At 36.4% G+C, this 24,207-nt stretch overlaps 1 pseudogene; it reads right to left on the reverse strand.

Annotated features, from left to right (window-relative positions):
• Positions 1 to 23,091: 23,091 nt before the first annotated feature.
• On the reverse strand, positions 23,092 to 23,922 carry LOC149991654 (charged multivesicular body protein 5 pseudogene; annotated as a pseudogene).
• Between the last annotated feature and the right edge of the window lie 285 nt (positions 23,923 to 24,207).

Consider the following 24,207-nt stretch of genomic DNA (forward strand, 5'->3'; position numbering starts at 1 on the left):
TAGACAGCACTTCAGTGCTACACTTGGGGGCCATTTTAAACTACCAAATCATCAAAAAGCACAAAAATGTGAAATAATGTGGCACTAAATATACTGCATTATGGTAGCTGAACTCCTCATTCTTTTCCCCCAGCCCAGCTCCTGAAAACAACCATTTTATTCTTTGTTTCTATGAGTTTGGCTGTTTTTGGATTCCGTATATAAGTAAGAACATATAATACAGTAGTCCCCCCTTATCCACGGTTTCTCTTACCCACAGTCAACTGTGGTCTAAAAATGATAAAATCTTGTGCCAACTCTGTCCTGCCCAGAATGTGAATCATTCACATTGTAGATACTTCCTGCCCATTAGTCACTTAATGGCTGTCTCAGTCATCAGACTGACTGTCATGCTATCACAGTGCTTGTGCTCAAGTCACCCTCATTTTACTTAATACTGGCCCCAAAGTACAGGAGTAGTGATGCTGCCAGTTCAGATAGGCCAAAGAGAATTCATGAAGTGTTACCTTTAAGTGAAAAGGTGAGTACAGTGCCATAAGATATTTTGAGAGAGACCACATTCCCATGACTTTTACTACAGTATATTGTTGTAATTGTTCTGTTTTATTATTAGTTTTTGTGGTTAATTTCTTACTGTGCCTAATTTATAAATTAAACTTTACCATAGGTATTTATGTATAGAAAATAAGCATAATATATACAGGGTTCAGTACTATGTGGTTTCAGGGGAACTGCTGTATTTGTCTTTCTTTGCCTGACTTTTTTCCTTTAGTATAATATCCTCAAGATTGTCCAAGTTGTTGTAAATGGCAGGATTTCCTTCTTTTTTAAGGTTAAACTGTATATAATATTTTATAGGTCCATTCATCTGTCAATGGATACTTAGGTTGTAAGATTTCGCTTTTAATTTTACAATAAATGTTTTCCACACACTTATCTAAATTACTATAAAGTTTTTAAAAGATGGTATAGTAAGGGCAAAAATATTGACTGATCAAGAGTCAATTCTGGTACCTCTGTGGATGCAACTCAATTCCTAAACATATGTAGGAAGTTTTTGCTGATTTTAAAGCAGCAAAATAATGGAGATCTTTTATGAGCAGCTGTAAGGTTGGAGATACCCAAGGAATGATTATTCCCTTCAGCTAATTACAGAAAATTATATATTCCTTAAATTCTCCCTGAGTTAAGGTGAACAATTGGATATAATTTACATTAATTTTTATCTCTATTAAAGAAATAAAGGCATATTATTAATTTTTCCATTAGTATTTTCAACATTATACATTTCTTAAACATTATTAACAGTGTTCAAAGAATTAGCCATATATGCTTAGATTATGATTTGTTGGGAAAAAATAAAGTCATATGATACAACTAACTAGAAGAGATGCTAATACTATTTTTAGGGTTTTTATTTTTGTCCATAAATTGAAAATTACAATATTGAGGGACTTAATATGATTTGACTTTAAGAATATGTCATTTAAAATTGCATAAATATAATCTAATTTCAAACTTAGCCTGCGAGCTAAGTGTCGCTGGTTCAATCTTCCAGTCAGGGCACATCAGAGAAGGAAAACTCTGATTCCAAAAAACCTCCGCTGCTTTGCGGCATACCTCTTCAGGGGAAAGGCTAAGGGAGTAAACCCCGACAGAAAATCCGGAGCCGGAGTCCCTAAGGCGGTTTGACGTTGTAGTCAACACCGGCAACTCCTGCGGCGCACCTGAAGCCAAGCTGTATTGACTCCGTCTTTCCCTTGGACCCTTCAGCTGCGAAGAGAGGGGGGGTCTGCTGCATGGGCAACAGCAGACCCTCCATATCACCCTGCCCAGGCTCTGTAGCTTCAGCTTCACTGGAGAGGACACTCCAGCGTCAACACAAGATGTCGATTCAACACGGGAGGAGACAGATACCGTGTCACTCCCGAGTCGGACTGCACAACCATTCTCGGCGGTGCAGATAGACTCTTAAGAAGCTACACCATCGTCTCTCAAGACGGACGGCTGCCGACGATTATACAATGATCCACAAATATCTCTAATTTTTTCCCTTCATTCAGTTTTCCTGATAAGGGTCAAGTCTAATCTAGTGAAATGACTTTCCAGCCATTATCAGCCAAAGCACCATCTGTCAGCAAGTCAGTTAAATTAATCTTTGCACTCTATAAAAAGATAAAAGGGACTAGTTATAATAACGCTAGCTTTGATAATATGGGCTCTCTATGTTAAAAGCTAGATCAACACTGTCAATTAATTTCACATGGATTCTTAAGCAACATTGTAGGGATAACAATGTTCAATCAATAAATACACTGAGTTGCATTAAAATAAACAGCCCAAAAGAGGAAAGTTTCCATACGATAGCATCATTCTGTTGAAAAATTCATTTCCTAAGTGAAATATCATAAGCCCAGTAAAATGACTACTTTTAAAGGATCATTTTGTAGATTTTTCTCCTTTTTCATTACAGTAAAATTGGCAACAGACCAGTAATATGGCACTTAAAGAATTAAGCTAAATCCATTTAATAAACCATGAAAGGGAGTCACATTCAAGTGATAAGTCTAGATTTCTGTTTTCTTATTGCTTATAGGTCTTATCACTTATAGGCTATGTTTTATTTCCTTCTAAAGGAAAAAGGAAAACGGTAAGAGGAAGCTACCTCCCTAATTTAGTACTCCAAAATACTTCCTTTATTCTTTGGCCCAGATCAAGGCTTTCCACTGCCAAGATGTCATAGAGTCCACTACACAGAGGAGTGAGATTAAGTGTTGGAGGGTGGGAAGAGGAGAAAGGAAGGCAAAAATGAAGAGCTGTAAGGTCTGCCACCTTTTCAAAGACCAGAGCTCAGTTAGTTTTATATGTAATGGTGCTAGAAGATTTTACATAGAAAAATGATTAATTTGATTTTGGAAATTTTAAAAACTATTAAGTCTAAATATTTTTATTTCCTATTTGAGGAAAAGTGACACAGTATATGAAGATAAAAATGGGGATGAAGAATGCAACAAACCTTTAAATGTTAGGGTAAAGGCTGACTTTGTGTGTTGAACATATTTCTACTCCATAACAGTAGTTTTGAATAGTAATTCATATTTTGTTTTGACCTCCAAAAGAACTGGAATCTTAGAATCAAAAAAATGAATATTCAGGAATTTAGAATTTCTTGAATGTAAGTAAATTAATTCACCAGTAGCCATGAGGAGCACTTCATTAAGCACTTATTGATGACTATTGATGACCTTTTATTGCATTGAAGGGCCAGGTTTCAATCCAATTCTGTAAGTGTCTCTCAAATGAGGATGCACAGGTGATTGCCCACTCAATATGTATTTTCCTACTTCCTCTTTGCTGAGAGTATTTACTTTTTTTTTACTAAATTTTAAATGTCCATCATGTTTGGGCAAGACTAAATCCCTACTCAGACCTAAGAGGTGTTTACTGATTGGCCTCAAACTCTATCATGACAGTTTTGTTTTACTTGTTAATTGTCCAGCAATGTGATGGAATTCTGGTCAGTAAGAAATGAAGGATATATGAGTAGGAATTTACAGGAAATTTTTAATCTACCTAAAAAAACAATCAAACAGGGACATTCTCTCTTATAAACATTTTAACCTGAATGTGATATGTAGAACTTATATTGTCATAATACAGCAACATGCTAATAAATGGAGAGAAGAAAGACAGATCCTTGATAATACCATTGAGTCACTGACTTTGCCTTGAAACCACCTACTATCCATAGTTTTATTATATGATACAAAATAGATCCATTTACTATTGCTCATTACCCAAATTATCTCATATGATACAAAATACTTGCTACATCATGGACGTGAGTTCCAAGTAATGATTTATTAAGCTAAGAGAAGTGGCTGTAGTAATATCATGGTGTTTATAATGTTGATGTGGAAAAGTAGATGAGTGAGAATGTCCAGGAAAATGTGAAAAATGAAAAATGGAGGTGCACTAGCCTAAGAATATATTAAAATTAAGAGCTATACCGAATAGAGTTATGTCCAATAATAGAATTATGTGTATATAGAAACTTACTATATCATAAAAGTATCATATCAAATTAGTGGAGAAAAGACACTTTAATAAATGAATTGGAACAATAGGCCAAGTTCCTTCCTTACACCATTAAATCCCAGAAGAATAAAACATTTATACAAAAAAAAAATAGAAAAAAAACAATTCAAGTACTGAAAAATATGAACAGTTTTCTACAACTGTCATCTTGGAATCGGTACATTCTTTCTGAGCACCATTAAAGAAATGACAAGAGTGGCTTAATAAAAACTCAGCAATGGAATTTCTATATTAACAGAAAAAAAGGAGCAAAAGTATATTATCATAATAAATAAAGAAAAGCATATATTTCAATATTCAATTATTTTTAAAAAGATTTTATCAGCTAAAAATAGGAAGAAACTTTATCAGAAAGATATAGTAACTACCAAAAATTTGTGCAAACATCATACTTAATGGTAAAAAGTTGAAAGCTTTTCACTGAGATCAGGAATAGAGAAAGATATTCACTCTCATTACTCTCATTCAACATTGTACATGAGGTCAGAACAGTAAGACAAGAAAAAGAAATAACTGTTGCAAGGATTTCAAAGGAATAAATAAAATACAATATTTGTCAACAATATGATTATATAAGAATTCCAAAGTAACCTACAAATTATTAGACATAGAGAACTTATCGAGATTGCTTTGTAAGAATTAATGCTCATATGCTATCATGTTAATACTTATATGCTATAATATTAATACCATATAAGAATTAATTACATTTTTATAAACAAACAACACAACTGGGAAATTAAATTAAAAATATAATTTGTAATAGCATGACAAATAATAAATGCTTAGGAATAAATTTGACAAAATATTTTTAAGAGCTCTATGGAGGAAATTATAAAATATTACAGATAATTTAAGATCTAAATAAGTGAGAGGATATACCTGCTCATGAACTGGAAACTTTAATATTCTATAGATATTAATTCTCCCCAAATTTATCTACTGATATAATGTGGTTCCAATCAAAGCATATACATTTTGTAATGGAACCTGACAGGTTCATACAATTTATATGAAAATGCAAAGAGGCAAGAATGTCAAGATATAGTACATGTACAATGGACACATATATAAATGTATATGGCACTGACAATTTAGTAAGAAATCAATGGAAACAACCCAATGGATAAATCAAATGTGGTATGGACACACAATTGAGCAGTATATAACAATGAATGTGAATGAATTCCAATAATCAAAATGAGTGGCTCATAGTTAAGCAAAATGTGTCAGACACAAAATACTATCTGATTTAATCAAGTAAAAATGTTTTTAAAACAGGTATAATCGATGTTGACAATGCTTGTTTAAGCAGAAATATCATGGATAAAAATAGGGACTATTACTACCAACATATGGATGGAGTTTTCCTTTGCAGGGGTGGAAGAGAGAGAGTAATGATTGGGATGGGGCATGAGAGAATTTCTTGGTGTTGTCAATATACATTTGTGATTAATTTGTCATAAATTATTGAGTTGTTCATTTGTATTCCCCGTACTTTACATATGCGATGTATTTCATGATAAAAATAGGTGAGTTTTGCTATATACAAATTTAAAACTTCTTACCAGTAAAAAATAAATAAATAAAAAGACAAATAGAAAGGATAAATATCGAAGTGAAAAAGATATTTCCCACATGTGATGGGCAAAGGGCTTATAAATCACCTAGATAGAGGTCTGTTCTTTTTTACTTGTGTTTGTGTTTCTCTGGCCCTCTAAAAACCTTACCATTTCAAGCTACCTTTCTAGAGGAACTAGCACACTAGAGTTTTGAAGCATAGTTAAATGTGCAGAAAATCTAGAATCAGTGTCTTGTCTTTGATAAAGAAGACATATCCTCATATATTTTCCCCTAACACCTTTTTCAAAGAGACTATTCAAGTAGGGAACACACATGAACTGAGTAGGTGTTTGAGTATAGAAATCACTGAGTTCAGATTTATCTACAATTTAGAGGAATGGGATGGGCATAAAAGGCTGTGTTTAGCATGTAGGAAATGGGGCTTAGCAAAATGAAAATGTAAAAGTGTATAAAGAAGATGTAGTATATAGAGACAATGGAATATTATTCAGCCATAAGAAGAAAGAGCATCCTGCCATTTGCAACATGGACGGATCTTGAGAACATTATGCTAAGTAAGATAAGTCAGACAAAGAAAGACAAGTACTGTATGATATTACTTATATGTGGAATCTAAAAGAGCCAAACTTGTAAAAACAAAATAGAATCATGGCTATCAAGGAATGGGATGGACAGAATATTGTTTAATGGTACAAACTTGCAATGAGCAGTGAGTAAGGTCCACAGAGCTAATGCACAGTATAGTGAATACTGACAACAATATTGTATTATAATCATTAAACTTGCTAAGAGACTAGAACTTGATTGTTCCAACCACTAAAATGAAATAACAATTATGTAATCTGATAGAGGCGCTAATTATTATTACAATGACAATTGTATTACAATATATAAAAAGTATCAAATTAACATGTTGTATGCCTTAAATTTACACAATGTTATATGTTAATATATTTCAACTAGAAAATAAAATTAAAATTAAATTATTTTTTTGAAGGAGTGGTGGAGATCAGAGGAAAGACTTTGTCTACAGGACCACTCTCATTTTCTCCCACCTTCTCACCCTGTTTTCATTGGTCCAGCCAGTGAATATCTTTCTCCAAACTAGTATTGTTGTATGGAGAGGAGAAGAAATTAGGGAAACAGTGGGAATATTTTCAAGAGGGAGTTAGGAAAGGAAGGATATCTCTAAGGTAGGAGGGTGTACATCATGGGTAAGAAATATTTAAAGAGACAGGCATGGGCACAATCATGAGTTAGGGTCTGTGTTCAAATGACCCTAATGGCAATATATTTTGAGAGCAGAAAGTCACTGTGAGGTAGATTGGGACACCATGGATACAAATATAAGGTCAATACTATACAATATCTGTCTGCTCAATAATGCACACACACAAAAAAACCTCATTGCAGGATGTTAGGCCCAATAAACTCACAAAGAGTATCAACTTCTTACATTAAATTGAGGGTAGGGACAGAGACAAAAAGCCACAACATTTTGGTATTATAATGAATTGTTTATATTTCATTAAATTTAATATTTAAGATAGTTATTATTCTCATTGAACATAAAATTCCCATCTTAACATATATCAGTTTATTTATTTCAGATTTTATTATCATTTTCTTCTGGTTGAGACTCCTGGAACTGTAGTTTAGATCATTACTGAAAGTAATGTTCTCATGCAAAAAAAAGGGGGTGCACTAAGAAAATTCTTTCAGACATGAATTAGGGGTTAATGACTTAACATTCAATACCTTAACCAATAACTTGGAAAAAGAAAGATTGATATTTTAGGTCAAATCCAGCAAAATAGATGCCCATACATATTTAACCTATAGCATATAGTATAATCACTGGGGGGAAAAGTTTTCCTGACTTTGAAAATAATTCTGTGACTGATGTTTGAAGTATTTTCATCAGCAACTCTGTGAAGACACAGTTTGAGATCTGACAAGTTTGTGAACTTGACTTATATGAAGGTTGTAATTTAGGATATAATTGGGAAGTGTTAGCAAGATGTTAAATTGTCTTATAGACAGTTTGACAAAGGCATGGTCAGAAAGAATGTTAAAGATCAGCAGTAGAAGTCATAAAACCTACAGAAGAGATACTAAAATAATAATTTTTAAAAGATCAATGCTAGTTTAGCCATCATTTCTACCTCAAATAACTTAATCTGAAGATGTGTTCTATTACATGAAAAAACATACATGAGAATGTTTATTGTAGATAGCATCAATAGAAGAACAGATAAATAATTTTAAACAAGGAAGCACTCCTATATCTATGAAATACTACTATAGAATGATTATTTCAACAAAGGTACATCTGAGTAATGTTCTTCTCATATTTGCTTTCAGGAAAAATTATTTTAGAATAATTTATTGTAGAAAAGTCAGGTCTAGGATCCCAAGACCCACGCCCACCCCATCCTTGCCATGAAAGCCAATGAACTCTGAGAATGACACAAGCCTATTTGTGCCTTAAACACAATCTTATATAGATCTTACGTATTGTATTATCTTTACTACTAGCCTATTGCAAATGCAACCTGAACGTTATACTTAATGACTTTTTTCATGTTTCCCTAAATATAATATAATATGAATCTATCTAATATCTAAACACTATTAAAATATATAACATAGTGAAATTCTTATATGTATATTGATAATATAGGGTGGGCAAAAGTTGGTTTATAGTTGTGAATATGTAAAACACAGAGTCTATTCTTGTATTATTACTTATTAAGAATTGTTTTATTTTCCATATGAACAACTGCAAGCCTACTTTTGCCCGACCATATGTAGAGGTGTTATACATATGAGGGTCACATCATAATGTTCTGCAATTTTTTTCATAAGGTATATCTTACTCTTTACTTGACTTTTTACTTTCTTAATCATATCTTTTGGTGGATAGAGGTTTTAATTTTAATTAGTCCTATTTTAACTATTTTTTCCTTCTGATTAGTATACTGTTATGTATATTGTTAAGAAATATTTGCTTACCCCCAAATTTATAAAGTTATTGCATGATGTTATCTTCAGGGTGTTTTATTATTGTACCTTTCATATTTAGGGTTCCATATAATCCATCTACAATATATTTTTCACATGGTTTGTGGTAGTGGCCAAGATTTCCTTTTATTCATTTATTCATGTTAATATCCAGCTATACCAGCACAATTTATTAACAAGATGATCCAATGTGATACCATATGTATCACAAATCAGGTGACTGTGCACACATAATGCTATTCCTAACTTTATACTGTTTCTTTCATCTATTTGTCTATCCCACTGTGCTAATTACTTATAAAAAGTAGTTTAAATCTCCTAACTTTATTTATTGTCGGTATTGTCTCACCTAATCTTGATCCTTTGCATTTCCATATAAATTTTAGAGTTAGCTTGTCACACTGTCCCCCTGCTGTGGAATGAACGTGTGTGTTTCCCCAAAATTCATATGTTGAAGCCTAATCTCCAGTGTGTTGGTATTTGGAGTTGGGACCTTTAGGAAGTGATTAAGAAATGAAGGGTTAGTAAAAGAGACCCCAGAGAACTCCCTTGTTTTTCCTGCCATGGGAGGACAAGGCAAGAAGATGGCTGTATGAACCAGGAAGTGGGCTCTCACTAGACACTGAACCTGCTGGCACCTCAATCTGGCACTTCCCAGCCTCCGGAACTGTGAGAAAATGATGTCTGTTGTTTATAAGCCGCCAGTCTATGGTATTCTGTTATACCAGCTCAAACAGGCTAAGAAATCTCGGTTCAATTTGCTTAACCTTATGTCTTTCAGACTATGAATATATTTTAAGACTTTTCATTCAGGTCCGTTTAAATTTATTTTGAAGTGGAAACTCTGACTCCAAAAAACCTCCGCTGCCTTGCGGCATACCTCTTCAGGGGAAAGGCTAAGGGAGTAAACCCCGACAGAAAATCCGGAGCCGGAGTCCCTAAGGCGGTTTGACGTTGTAGTCAACACCGGCAACTCCTGCGGCGCACCTGAAACCAAGCTGTATTGACTCCGTCTTTCCCTTGGACCCTTCAGCTGCGAAGAGAGGGGGGTCTGCTGCATGGGCAACAGCAGACCCTCCATATCACCCTGCCCAGGCTCTGTAGCTTCAGCTTCACTGGAGAGGACACTCCAGCGTCAACACAAGATGTCGATTCAACACGGGAGGAGACAGATACCGTGTCACTCCCGAGTCGGACTGCACAACCATTCTCGGCGGTGCAGATAGACTCTTAAGAAGCTACACCATCGTCTCGAGACGGACGGCTGCGGCCGCCGCCGCCGCCGACGAAATATATCAAATGATACTTTTTCATCTCTTGGTTTGATCATATGCTTCTTTAATCTGCAAACTTAGTGATTTATATTAATTAAATTTTAAATATTAATCCATACTTACATTCCAGGTACAATTGGTTCTGACCTTTCATATATCTTTGAATTTGATTTGCTGATATATTGTGCATTTTTTATGCATCTATATTCATGAATTAGTTTGGGAGGTAATTATCATTTTATTGTGCCTTTGTCAGATTTTGACATTAGATTATGTTAGCTTTGTAAAAGAACTTTGAAAATCTTCCTTATCTTATGGAAGAGTTAATATAATATTAGTGTCACTTCACTTGTTCCTTAAGTATCTGGAAGAGCTTGCTGTAAGAATCGGTTTTGCATTACAGGCTCAAATTCTTTATTAGATATAGCTTTTCCATTTACTCTTACACAGTGTTTGTAAAATATGTTTTCAAGGTCTTACTTCGTTTAAAATTTAAAAGTACTGACATAACCGTTTATAATAAATTCTCATAATTTTTCAATGTGTACAGAATCTATTGTAACTTTCTTGGGGATTTACAGAAATCCTTTTTTTTTTTTTTAATTTCTAATAAGGTTGCCTTCTATCTTTTTTCCTTGATCCCGGGATTTATCAATTTTGTTACATTTTTAAAAGAATCAACTTTTGGTTTTGTTCATTTGTTGCATGTTTGTTTTGCTACCCATTGGACCTCCTCTACTTTCTTTGGATTTAATTTGTTGTTCTTATAACTGCTTGAGCTAGAGTTGTAGAATATTGATTTTCAAACTTTTAAAATACATGCATCTGAGTCTGCAAGTTTTTATCTATGCATGGCTTCAGTTTTATCCTGCATGTTTTGATATGGCAAATAAGTTGTCACTAAGTTGGGCTCCCTTGGCTTCTGACATTTTCCTGTTCTTCTCAAGTCAGGATAGTAGGTTAACCTTAGGTAACTAGCCTATTACCTTGTCCATGAAGAGTGGGTTACACAGAGGCCTAGGTGGGTGCTGTAGAAGGGCTAGGAATGGGTAAGAAGGCTTATTTATCCAAAGATATTGGCATTAAAGCCCTGGCTGGTTTAGCTCAGTGGATTGAGCGTCGGCCTGCGAGCTAAGTGTCGCTGGTTCGATCTTCCAGTCAGAGTACATCAGAGAAGGAAAACTCTGACTCCAAAAAACCTCCGCTGCCTTGCGGCATACCTCTTCAGGGGAAAGGCTAAGGGAGTAAACCCCGACAGAAAATCCGGAGCCGGAGTCCCTAAGGCGGTTTGACGTTGTAGTCAACACCGGCAACTCCTGCGGCGCACCTGAAGCCAAGCTGTATTGACTCCGTCTTTCCCTTGGACCCTTCAGCTGCGAAGAGAGGGGGGGGTCTGCTGCATGGGCAACAGCAGACCCTCCATATCACCCTGCCCAGGCTCTGTAGCTTCAGCGTCATCGCAAGATGTCGATTCAACACGGGAGGAGACAGATACCATGTCACTCCCGAGTTGGACTGCACAGCCATTCTCGGCGGTGCAGATAGACTCTTAAGAAGCTACACCATCATCTCTCGAGACGGACGGCTGCCGACGACGGAATTTCCAGGAATTTTCTAATTTTCATTGTGATTACTTGTTTGATCATAGTTTATTTATAACTATATAGATTAATGACAAATATTAAAAGACTTACTTTCCTGTTTATCTTTTTATTACTGATCTAGTTAAATTCCACTTTCTACAGCAAATATAATCACCTTTGAAAAGTACTGAAATGTGTTTCATGCTCCATTATATGGCTAATACTGGTAAATTTCTAAGTACACTTGAGTAGAGTATGCCTTGTAGTTTTGGGATCCAGCATTCTATATATGTCAATTAGGTCAAATTTATTAATGGTGTCATTCAATTCCAATCAGAATCCCAGCAATTTTTTTTTTTTTTTTTTTTTACGTATTGGTAAAAATCTTATCTAAGTGGGGAGAAGCAGAAAAGGTCAAATCCATCTCACTGTATTTTATTATTCTTATAACATTGGCCTCTGAGTACTGACCTTTCTTATTGCCCTCTGAATGTCTTTAAACAGCTCTTTGTATTTATTCCAGCTTTTATAACTGTTCTTAGTAAAAGGATTGCTCTGATGTAAGTTACTCTGCCAAAACTGAAATGTAGCTCCCCAAACACCATATTTTCACTGATGGCATTACTATTTCCAATGGAACAAGCTTTTTTCCTAACAATATCACAAAGTAAATTTATTTCTAGCCTGAAAATGTGTTTTCCAGGTGGCTTGAATTTATTTATTTATTTATTTACTTACTTATTTTTTATTTTTTTGGGTTTTCAATTACAGTTATCCCATTTTCCCTCCATTTCTCTCCCCACCCAGCCCACCCCTTCTCCCACAATCATATCCCTCCCCGTTGTCCATGTCCATGAGTCATTTATACACGTTCCTTGACTAAACCCTTCCCTTACTTATCCCCCTTCTCTCCCTCTCCCCTCCCCCCTATTGACTGCTATTCTGCTCTTTGTCCTATTTAGTTCGTTTGCTTGTGTTGTTCTTTAGTGTCCTGTATTAGGTGATATCATATGGTATTTTTCTTTGTTTGCCTGGCTTATTTCACTAAGCATAATACTCTCTTGTTCCATCCATGTTGTTGCAAATGGCAGGAGTTCCTTCTTTCTTTCTGCTACATAGTATTCCATTGTGTAAATGTACCACAGCTTTTTGATCCACTCACCTAGAGATGGGCATTTAGGCTGTTTCCAGCACTTAGCTATTGTAATCAGTGCTGCAATGAACATAGGGGTGCATAAGTTCTTTTGAATTAGGGTTTTAGGATTTTTCGGGTATAATCCTAGCAGTGGAATCACTAGTTCAAAAGGCAGTTCCATTTTTAGTTTTTTGAGGTAATTCCATACTGTTCTCCATAGTGGCTGCACCAGTCTGCATTCCCACCAACAGTGCAGTAGGGTTCCCGTTTCTCCACATCCTCGCCAACACTTGTTTGTTGATTTGTTGATGATGGCCATTCTGACTGCTGTAAAATAGTATCTCATTGTGGTTTTTATTTGCATCTCCCTGATGGCTAATGATGTTGAACATTTTTTCATGTGTCTATGGACCTTCTGTATGTCCTCTTCGGAGAAGTGTTTGTTCAGGTCCTTTGCCCATTTTTAAATTGAGTTGTTTGTTTTCTTGATGTTGAGTCATATAAGCTCTTTATACATTTTGGAAATCAATCCCCTGCCTGTGATGTCATTGGCAAATATGTTTTCCCATATGGTTGGTTTCCTTTTCATCTTGCTGATGTTTTCTTTTGCTGAGCAGAAACTCTTTAGTTTGTTGTAATCCCATTTGTTTATTTTTTCCTTTATTTCTCTTTCCTTAGGAGATGTATCCGTGAAGATATTGTTACGTGAGATATCTGAAATTTTCCTGCCTATGTTTTCCTCTAGGACTTTTATGGTGTCATGGCTTACATTAAATTCTTTGATCCATCTTGAGTTTATTCTCACGTGTGGTGTAAGTTGGTGGTCTAGTTTCATTTTTTTGCAAGTCCCTATCCAGTTCTCCCAGCACCATTAGTTAAAGAGGTTCTTCTCACTCCACTTTATGTTCCTTCCTCCTTTATCAAATATTAGTTGACCGTAGAGGCCTGGGTTTATTTCTGGACTCTATTCTGTTCCACTGATCTATATGTCTGTTCTTATGCCAGTACCAGACTGTTTTGATTACAGTGGCTTTGTAGTATTGTTTGATATCTGGTGTCGTGATTCCTCCTGCTGTGTTCTTCTGTCTCAAGATTGCTTTGGCTATTCGGGGTCTTTTTTGGTTCCATATGAATTTTTGGACTATTTGTTCTAGGTCTGTGAAATATGTCATTGGTATTTTAATAGGGATTGCATTGAATCTGTAAATTGCTTTGGGTAGTATGGCCATTTTGATGATGTTGATTCTTCCCATCCAAGAACATGGTATTTGCTTCCATTTATTTGTATCTTCCTTAGTTCCTTTCTTCAATGTTACATAATTTTCAGAGTACAGGTCTTTTATCTCTTTGGTTAAGTTTATTCCTAGGTACTTTATTTTTCTTGTTGCTATAGTAAATGGTATTTTCTTTTTTGTCTCTGTCTCTGATATTTTGTTGTTGGTGTACAGAAATGTCTTAGATTTCTGTATATTTATTTTGTACCCTGCTATTTTGCCAAATTCACTTATTATATCGGGTGGTCTTTTAGTGGAGTTTATAGGGTTTTCTAGGTATACTATCATGTCATCTGCATATAATGATAGTTTTACTTCTTCTTTCCCAATTTGGATGCCTTTTATTTCTTTTTCTTGTCTGATTGCTGTGGCTAGGACTTCCAACACTATGTTGAAAAGGAGTGGAGAGAGTGGACAGCCTTGTCTAGTTCCTGATTTCAGGGGGAATGCTTTCAGTTTTTGTCCATTGAGTATGATGTTGGCTTTAGGCTTCTCATATATAGCCTTGATTATGTTAAGGTATGCTCCCTCTATTCCCATTTTGCTGAGTGTTTTCAACATAAATGGGTGTTGTACTTTATCAAATGCTTTTTCTGCATCTATTGATATGATCATGTGATTTTTGTCTTTCATTTTATTTAGGTGCTGTATTATATTTATTGATTTGTGAATATTAAACCATCCTTGCATCCCTGGGATGAATCTCACTTGATTGCGGTGTATAATCTTTTTGAGGTATTGCTGGATCCTGTTTGCCAAAATTTTATTGAGGATTTTAGCATCTATGTTCATCAATGATATTGGCCTGTACTTTTTTTTCTTTGTTGTGTCTTGACCTGGTTTTGGGATTAGGGTAATACTGGCTTCATAGAAAGAGTTTGGGATTTTTCCCTCTTCTTGAATTTTTTGGAATAGTTCGAGGAAGGTAGGAGTTAGTTCTTCCCTAAATCTTTTGTAAAATTCACCTGTGAAGCCATCCGGTACAGGGCTTTTGTGTGCAGGGAGATTTTTGATTACTGTTTCAATTTCCTTCTTTTTATTGGTCTGCTTAGACTTTCTACTTCTTCTTGATTCAGTTTTGGAAGGTTATATATTTCTAGAAATTTGTCCATTTCTTCTAGATTGTCAAATTTCTTGCCATACAGTTGTTTGTAGTAATTTCTTACAATCGTTTGTATTTCTGTGGTATCAGTCGTGATTTCTCATCTTTCATTTATGATTTTGTTTATTTGGGTCTTCTCTCTTTTTTTCTTGATGAGCATGGCTACAGGCTTGTCGATTTTTTAAATTTTTTCAAAGAACCAGCTCCTGGTTTCATTGATTTTTGTGGATTGTTTGTTTAGTCTCTATGTCATTTAATTCTGCTCTGATCTTGATGATTTCCTTCCTTCTTCTTGCCCTAGGCTTTGTTTGTTGTTGTTGTTCTAGTTCTTGTAGCTTTAGGGTTAGATTTTTTATTTGAGATTCTCGTATCTTTTTCAGATATGCCTGTATTGCTATGAACTTCCCTCTTGGGACTGCTTTTGCTGTGTCCCATAGGTTTTGGGCTGTTGTGTGTTCATTATCATTAGTTTCTAGAAATTTCTTGATTTCTTCTTTGATGTGATTGTTAACCCATTCATTATTTAATAGCATGTTATTCATTCTCCATGAGTTTGGGTGTCTTTAATTTTTTTCTCTGAGGTTGATTTTTAGTTTCAAGGCATTGTGGGCTGAAAAGATGCTTGATATGATTTCAATTCTCTTGAGTTTGTTGAGGCTTGTTTTGTGTCCTATCATGTGGTCTGTCTTAGAAAATGTCCCATGTGCATTTGAAAAGAATGTATATTTTGTTTCTTTGGGGTTGAAAGTTCTATATATATCAGGTAAGTCCATGTGGCTTTGTGTGTTGTTCAATGCCTGTATATCCTTGGTGTTTCTTTGCTTCGATTATCTGTCTATTGTCAATAATGGAGTGTTGAAGTCCCCTACTATGAGTGTGTTGTTGTTAATATCCTTCTTGTGGTCTTCTAGTATTTGCTTTATGTATTTGGGTGCTCCTATGTTGAGTGCATATATGTTTATCAGTGTTATATCTTCTTGATGGATTGTTCTTTTAAGTATTATGAAATGTCCTTCTTTGTCTCTTTTTATTGCCCTCGCTTTGAAATCCGTTTTGTCTGATATGAGGACTGCTACCCCGGCTTTTTTTTCAGGTCCGTTTGCTTAGAATACTTTTTTATATCCCTTTAATTTCAGTCTATGTAAATCTTTTGTTTTGAGGTGTGTTTCTTGTAGACAACAAATATGTGGATCCTGTTTTCTTACCCATTCTGTTACCCTATGTCTTTTAATTGGAGCATTTAATCCATTTACATTTAAGGTTATTTTTGACGTGTATTTATTCATTTCCCTTTGTACCTCTGTTCCTCTCCTCTTTTTTTTTTTTTTTCTTAGAACATTCCCTTTAGCATCTCTTGAAATGCTGATTTGCTGGAGATGTATTCTTTTAATCTTCCTTTGTCTGAGAAACTCCTTATTTCACCTTCCATTTTGAATGAGAGCCTTGCTGGGTAGAGTATTCTTGACTGTAGGCCTTTGTTTTTCATTGCTTGAAATATTTTTGACCATTCCCTTCTGGCTTGTAGTGTTTCTGTTGAGAAATCGGTCGATAGCCTTATCGGAGCTCCCTTGTATGTTATTTGCTGTTGTTCTCTTGCTGATTTTAGGATTCTCTCTTTGTCTTGGAATGTTGCCATTTTAATTATGATGTGCCTTGGAGTGGTTTTTTTTTTTTTTTTTTTTTTTTTGGTTCCTCTTCATTGGAATTCTCTGTGCTTCCTGAACCTCTATAACTTTTTCTCTCATCAGCTTGGGAAAATTTTCTGTCACTATTTCTCCTATCAGTTTTTCTATTCCTTGTTCTTCTGATCCCTCTTTAATTCCAGTGATTCTGATATTGTTTTTACTTGTGCTATCCTGTAATTCCCTTATTTCTTCTTCTTACTTTTTCAATCTTTGTTCATTTTGCTGTGTTGTGTGGGAATTTTTCTCTACATTATCTTCTAGCTCACTAATCCGATCCTCTGCTTCGTTTAGTCTGCTTTTGACTGATTCTACTGTGTTTTTCAGTTCAGAGATTGCATTCTTCAATTCTTCCTGGTTCTTGTTAATAGTTTCTATGTTTTGTTTTTTTTTATGCTGGTGTAGTTCTCTGCAAGTTCCCTGTAATTTTCTTGGAGCTGCTGGTAACGTCCTTGGAGGTTGTCATAGTTGTTTTTAAGGTTGTTGAGTATATTGAGCTTCTTCACCACCATTGTTTTGAATTCCGTGTCTGACATTTGGACTATGTATATTCCATCTACCTCTCTTTCTGGGGAGTCCTCTTTTCTTTTCATTGAGAGTTTATTTCTGTGTCTTAGCATGTTGGATTCTTCTTGTTTGTTTTTATTTTTGGGGGTTTGTCTGCTTTGACTTCCCATCTTTGTGGTATGAGATTCTTTATAGGAGATCTGGGGGTTTCAGTGGTACAGTCTCTTTGATCTCCTGAGCCTGATGTTCTTGGGGTACCCTTTATGTCGTTTGTTTATGCTGTCTGGTTATATTTCAGATGCTCTTTGGTAGGATCTTCCTTCTGGCTAGTTGATTGAGAGTCACTCTATCCACTCTATCCACTATGTCTTGAGTTCTTTTTGTGGAGATGCTGTTAAAAACATAAACACACAGCCCAGGCAGGAGATCCACACTCTCAGAAATATCCCCCACCCTCTATCCTGCTATTGTCAGCCAACGAGCCAGTATTAATATATATGTAGAGAGATTAGAGCTTTTATACTATAGGGAGAATAAGTGAGAGTTGTTTTTAGGGAGGAAAAATATGATTTTTGAGAGAGGGGACAATAGATGGGATGATAGATTAATAATAGTTGAGACTATGCAAGACAGTAGGTAATATTTACATTGTATGTTAATAACAATAGAAGAAAAGGATAGAAAAATGCAGAATATAGTAAGAAAGTGGGATTTTATAGTATTGGATTTATATAGTAATTATATTCCTTTTATTTAGAGTGAAAGGGAGGCTAAACTAGACACACAAACAAATAAACAATGATTAAAAAGGAAGGATGAGAAGGAGAGATTATATGAAAAGAATTAGAGATATAGTTGTTGTTGTTGTTGTTTTTGTTGTTTTCCCCTTCCTCTCTTCTCTTCTTTTTTCCCTTTCTTAAGGAAGGGGGAAAAAAAAAAGGAATGTTTTTACTCAGTTCAGCCTTTGTGTGTCGCTGCGTCCACAACTGGTCTAATGAGGAGGGTTAGAGGTTCCTGTTCCTTGAAGCAGCGGTGTGCGCCTGCGGTGGCCGGCACGGCGTGTTCCTTTGGCACCCTTGGAGTTAGCCGAGGTGCCTTTGCTCGCATGCCCCTGTGCCCACAAGGCTGCCAGAGAGCTAGCCTCAGTCCTGCCAAACCACGCTCTGGGAGTTAGTCTCTTGCCTCTTAGGGTGGGTCCCCAGACACTTGTGCACAGTGGAACTGATCACCTGTGAGTCCCGTGATGCAGGCGCCCACTGTTCCTGCATCCACCTGCGTAGGAAGGAGCAGAGCCTGAGCAAGTGGTCTGCGCTCAGGCCTGGCACCCACTGGAGCTGGCTAAGGGTGTCTGCGCACAGTCTTCTGCGTGTTCAGTGGGCCCTCCCTGTGCCCGTTGGGGCGTGTCTGAGGGGCACCTGGACTCGTGGCTCCGCGCACCTGGGCCAGTGAATGAGGGCACTTCCCTATGCGTGCCCGCGCGACCCAAGGGGAGGGTTGGGGAGTGGACGAGCATGCCTCTGTGCCTGTGCTCCTCCAGAATGGCCTACCACCCCCAAACTCTCTACCTCTCTCCGCAGTCCACAAGAGAAAAATGTAAAGGAAAATTATGGTCTCATTTGCACAGTAGTACGCTATCTCCTGTCCTTCAGCGCCAATGCCACTTGGTTGATCCCCGTCTCTGCCAGCGGACAGAGATCCTGTCTCCTCCCGACTCCTCTCTGGGGAAGCCTGTGGTCACCAAAAAGCTTTTGTGTACTTTCAGCCACAGCTCAGGCAGCCATCCCAGTCAGGAATCCTGTCTTGTCCCTTTTTCCTCCGCTATCTTCACTAAACAGTTTGTTCCCAGATGGTTTTCTCTAATACAGCAGTGCCAAGGCTCGACTCCTGCCAGTGTCCAGCTGCTCACTGAGATGTTCTGTCTGCAATTAGTCCAAACTACAGATGGGTCTCGGGAGCCTGAAAGCACAGCCTCCCCTCACTCGTCCGCTATCTTCTCCCTGAATTTATTATGTAATAATTTAACTAGAGTATTTCTAGAAAACAGAATGGATAATAAAAGAATAAAATCAAAGTTTTCCAAGCGTATAGAGATTATTCACATGCAAATAATAACAGCAGTTGCCTCAAGTCATTATTCAGGAGGGCTCACCCAACTACAGATAGAGGCCATTGTTTTTCTTTGGGAGACATATTGCTCATGGCTGAGTCAGAGCTAAACAAACCTTCCAGAACATAGGAACCTCACACACACCAGCACCAGTAGTTTTTCTACTAAAGCCAAAATGGTCAGTTCTGCTGTGTGTGGGTATGGTGACTATAAATGCTTATGTGTTTGCATGAATGTGCCCATCTGACATGACTGTAGGTATATATATTTGTGTGCATGAAGTTTGTGTAATGGCTTTTATATACTAGCCAGTTTATATGTAGGCATCTGGGGAGAACTATGTGTACTTGCAGATAGTTGTGTGGGGGCTAGTCCCATCAATACACATGTGTACACATGGCATGGTTCAACATGTATTAGTAGGCTACTGTGTTCAAAAGGCTGGGCTCATGGATCTGGGGTGGAGGTATCTAAAGATGGACATATAGGAAGAGAAGAAGGATCACTTGATGGTGTAAAAACTGAACATTAGTATGCTTTGGCACTTCTATGCCCATCACACTGTGACCTATCACCTAATCTCTAATTGTTTATGCCCATTCTCCTAAAAGGTCTTCTTCATATACAGAAAGCATTTCTATTTCTGCAATCTAAGAAAACCTTACTTGAGCCCTGATTCTTGGGAGACTCCCTAATTCCTGCCATCTTTCACCCCCCAGAATATGGACCTCCACCTTTATGTTCTTAGCTATTGTTCCTAGTTCAAACAAAAAGACTTCCTTGGACCACATGCACCTATCTGACTACAAATTAACCTCTTTCCATAGACTCTTGTTAGATCCATGAACTGTATCAGGCAGTTAAATGCTGCTGGGGCATGCTATGATCCTTTGTGCATTATTTTCTACAAGCACAACACACATTTACTGGTCATTCACTTCTACCTTCTATTACAGTCCCAGAGTACCTTTCTACTATTACAGATTCAAAGGAATTTATGGCTGAGTCCACATAGAGTACAATAGCAACAGTCATTCACAAAGGTCATTATGAAGTATCTCAATGCTATGTTCATTCACAATTTCTAGAGGCAGCAAAACACTCCTGTATTTCAAACCTAAATTCAATAATAATATATTTTAATTGTACTGTATGAGAGGAAAGATAGGGAGTGTTTTGATATATTTAGTATGGTAACTCCTTATATATTTCCTGCTCTACTCAATTAATATTACAGAAAAATTCAAAAGAAGCTTCAAATACACTCATAGTAAAAATTGTAATCTCTAGAATTTTAATTTTAAAAGTCCATTTATAATTTTTAAAAAATAAAAAATCCCTGGAAACAGTTTAAAATAAGAGATTTGGAAATTGGCTAAACCATGTATGAAATGAATGTAGTGACCACAAGGAGACATTATGGGTTCACTGAAAACAAGTAAGACTAAAATAATCTCATGTTCTACTTAGAAAGTATTAAATCAGTATGTTAGTATTCTGAATGAATGCTATTGGCAGTATTTCTCAATTTCAATATGATTCATGAAATGTGACTTTCAGAATCATTATGGAGAAAATGGAGAAACATGTAATAAAAGTAATTAGATAGATTTGCATCTGGTTGAACCTCCAGATCCAAAGATTATTAGTTAATGCATCAGTTAACCTAGGTCATGTGTCCTGGTAAGTAGCTATAGATCCTACAGACTTGGTAGTCTTTAGAGGAGTGTTGTTGCTCCTAACCTTCCCTCTGGTTTCACCTACTGGTTGATTGTGCACTAATGCATGGTTATGGCATTCGTCTTGCTTTGTTTTTACATTGAACATCAGTTATTTAACAGAGCTGTGATTATATAACTTCATGTGTGTCCACTTAGCCACTTTCTGGTGCATTACTAACAATTAGAACGTTCTATCTTCAGGACCTGGGTTATGCTCCAAGTCTGTAGGTACAAGCTAACTGAGTCCACTCAGGAGAATCCGAGAGTAGGGAATCACTTTGTATTAAATACCATGCAATTCCTTTGAAATAGATTATTTTGCTCTCTTTTCTGAGGCTTTTTCTGCATCATCCATTTATTCTGATTCCCTTCATATTTGCAGATTCATTTTTTCTTTTATGTATTGTCTTCTGGTTTACCTCATTTATTATAGTAACACTAGCACAAATGTTGGCCCCGCGTTGACTAGAGTTTTGTAAGTTATAAGTATACCTTTATGTGGCATTTTATTTAAATAGACAGGGAGGTTGTGACTATCTTTGGCAGATGAAAACACTAAGGCTCAGGGACATTAAAAATACTGATCAAAAAAAAAAAAAGAATACTGATCAAGCTGTCACAGATAGTTCAACATGAAGCCTGGGCTCCAGATCAACCCCCCTTTTTTTGTAGCATTTCTCTCTTTCTCTCTCTCTTGATGTATATATATATACATATATATACAGTAGTTCTTCTCTATATCGTGGTTCACTTATCATGGCCTCACTGTGTCGTGGGATTTTTTAAAATATAATATTTAATTATTTATCGTGGCTTTTTCACTCTATCGTGGGATTTTGTGGTACTTTATACATATGTTGTTAAAGTTACATAGGTTTAAGAGTGTAGAATATGTTTAAGAACATAAGTGCTGTTTTTAAAAGTGTGGAAAAGGTTAATAAGGGAGTGGGAAAGGTTAACAAGGGACTGGGAACGGTTTATAAGTGTGTGGGAAGGGTTTATTAAGCCTAAAAATATATAAATACTAAAATAAATGTAAGGTTCCTACTTCGCAGATTTTCACCTATCGCGGGGGGATCTAGAACGTAATACCCGCGATAAGTGAGGGAATACTGTGTATATATATATATATATACACACACACATATATATATACTTTATTGAGGTATCATTGACAAATAAAATTGTGAGATATTTAAAGTGTTCATTGTGATCAGTTGATTCCAGCCCAGTCTTCTGAAGAATAATCTAGGTCTCTTTCTAATCATCATACTGCTTAGCAGAAAAGCCCCAATGTCCTCAATGTTCTAATTGCAAGGAGCTTCTTGAGTGCTTTCACCTTCTCTAGCTGTGACTCAAACACATCAATTTTGATCAACAGAGTTGTGGAGACAAATATGCTCCTTGCCCCATGGGTCACTAGGACAAATTCCTCAGAATGTTACAGAGAGAAAGGGAGTTCTTTCATGTTTTTTTTTTCTTTTGAAAAATATTTATTGAATATAAGTAAATGACTTATACATTAAACATCAGGAAATATTCATTACTGATTACAAGTCAGGTTGTAATACTGAAGGAACCAGACTCAAAACATCCACTCATGACACCGTGATAATTCCATTCCAATATTGGACACAGTACTGATTACTCACAAGACACAACAAAACTCATCAGAAAAGACCATCACTTTAACCAAACTATAATACCACAATAGAAAATGATTTTGAATCATAATGTGGACAGTTCCAGTAATTCTATCAGTCTTATCAATTTATCAGGTCAATTTGACATTGTGGAGTTATACTATCATAAAATCTAAAGAGTCCCATTTCCTTGGTTTCATTTCAAATTATTATTAAGGAATAAAATCATACATACCCATTGATACTTTTAAGTAAGTTAGTCTTTCATAAGGAAAAAGGAATAAAAATGTAGTACAAAGAAAGTATCCCCCAAATGTTGAGTCTCTTAATGGGAAAAAAAAAAAAAAAAGAGCAACGTAATTAACTTTTCCTTTAAAGAAAAGAAAGAAATCTTAATCTGTTATGGTAAATTTGGAAAGATAAATATATCCTAGTCCCAGAATAAGTATTTATTTTACACGATGTACTTGAACGATGCAAGTCTATGAGGCAGGGATCTGTGGCAATCCAAAATCATCCACCAGGACTCCATCCTTATTGTTTGTGTCAGTGGGAACACTCTGGAATTGCAGGTGCAGATGCTGCTTCATTCAAGTAAGAACTGTCTTCATCAGCCAGAAGCTCATCATCCAGAGCATCCAACTCTGCTTCTAGGTCATCTTCATCTAACTCTGGGGTGCCATAACTACAACTTGTGCTTCCTGGATTTCGTTTGCATCTTCCATCATATCCTCCAGCTGGTCTTGTAAATCCTCAATCTGGTCAATTTTCACTTGCTTGTATGCCTTCTTCATTTCCTTTACTCCCAGTTTCATAGCATCAACCGTGGTCTTGGTGTCCTTCAATGACTGGATGGTGTAATTGGCTTGTTCCATGTTAAATGACTGTTGGGTGAGATTGTCCCGCTGCTGCTCATACATCCTCTTTTGTTTTAAAACCTGCAAGGCTTTCTGCTTGACCATATTCTTTGCAGGACCCTCTCTCATCTTCTTGATCTGATCCTTATACTTCACTAACTCAGCATCCAGTCGAGAAATCTTCTTGTCAATGGATTCTGCCTTGCTGTCCACCGTGCCAATGCAGTCAGTCAGGCTGGGCGGCGGAGCCTTGGGTTTCACTTTCCCGAAGATTCGGTTCATCTTGACTGGCCGCGAAGAAAACCCAAACAGTGGAACAAAGACCAGAAACGGAAGTCTTTTTCATGTTGCTGTAAAACCCAACAACTAGTTTTGAGGAAAACAGGTTTTTATTTACAGTATTCCAACCTGGGGAGGGAAGTGAGCACTTCAGCTCAAAGCCCTGTTCTCCCACGGGACCCAGCACTTTCTTTGCTCCCCAAAAGGCTAGAAGCCAAAACCAAACCCAATAGTTCCCCATCCCTTATCTGTCAGCTGGATCTGGGGTACGATGTCATCAGCCTCCGTATAACAGTCCGGGAAAACATGTGCTTTGCCCTTTCATTGATTATAATGT

This window comes from Furipterus horrens, unplaced genomic scaffold (genome assembly GCF_987537825.1).
Source record: "Furipterus horrens unplaced genomic scaffold, mFurHor1.1.pri manual_scaffold_17, whole genome shotgun sequence".
NCBI classification, from domain to species: Eukaryota; Metazoa; Chordata; class Mammalia; order Chiroptera; family Furipteridae; genus Furipterus; species Furipterus horrens.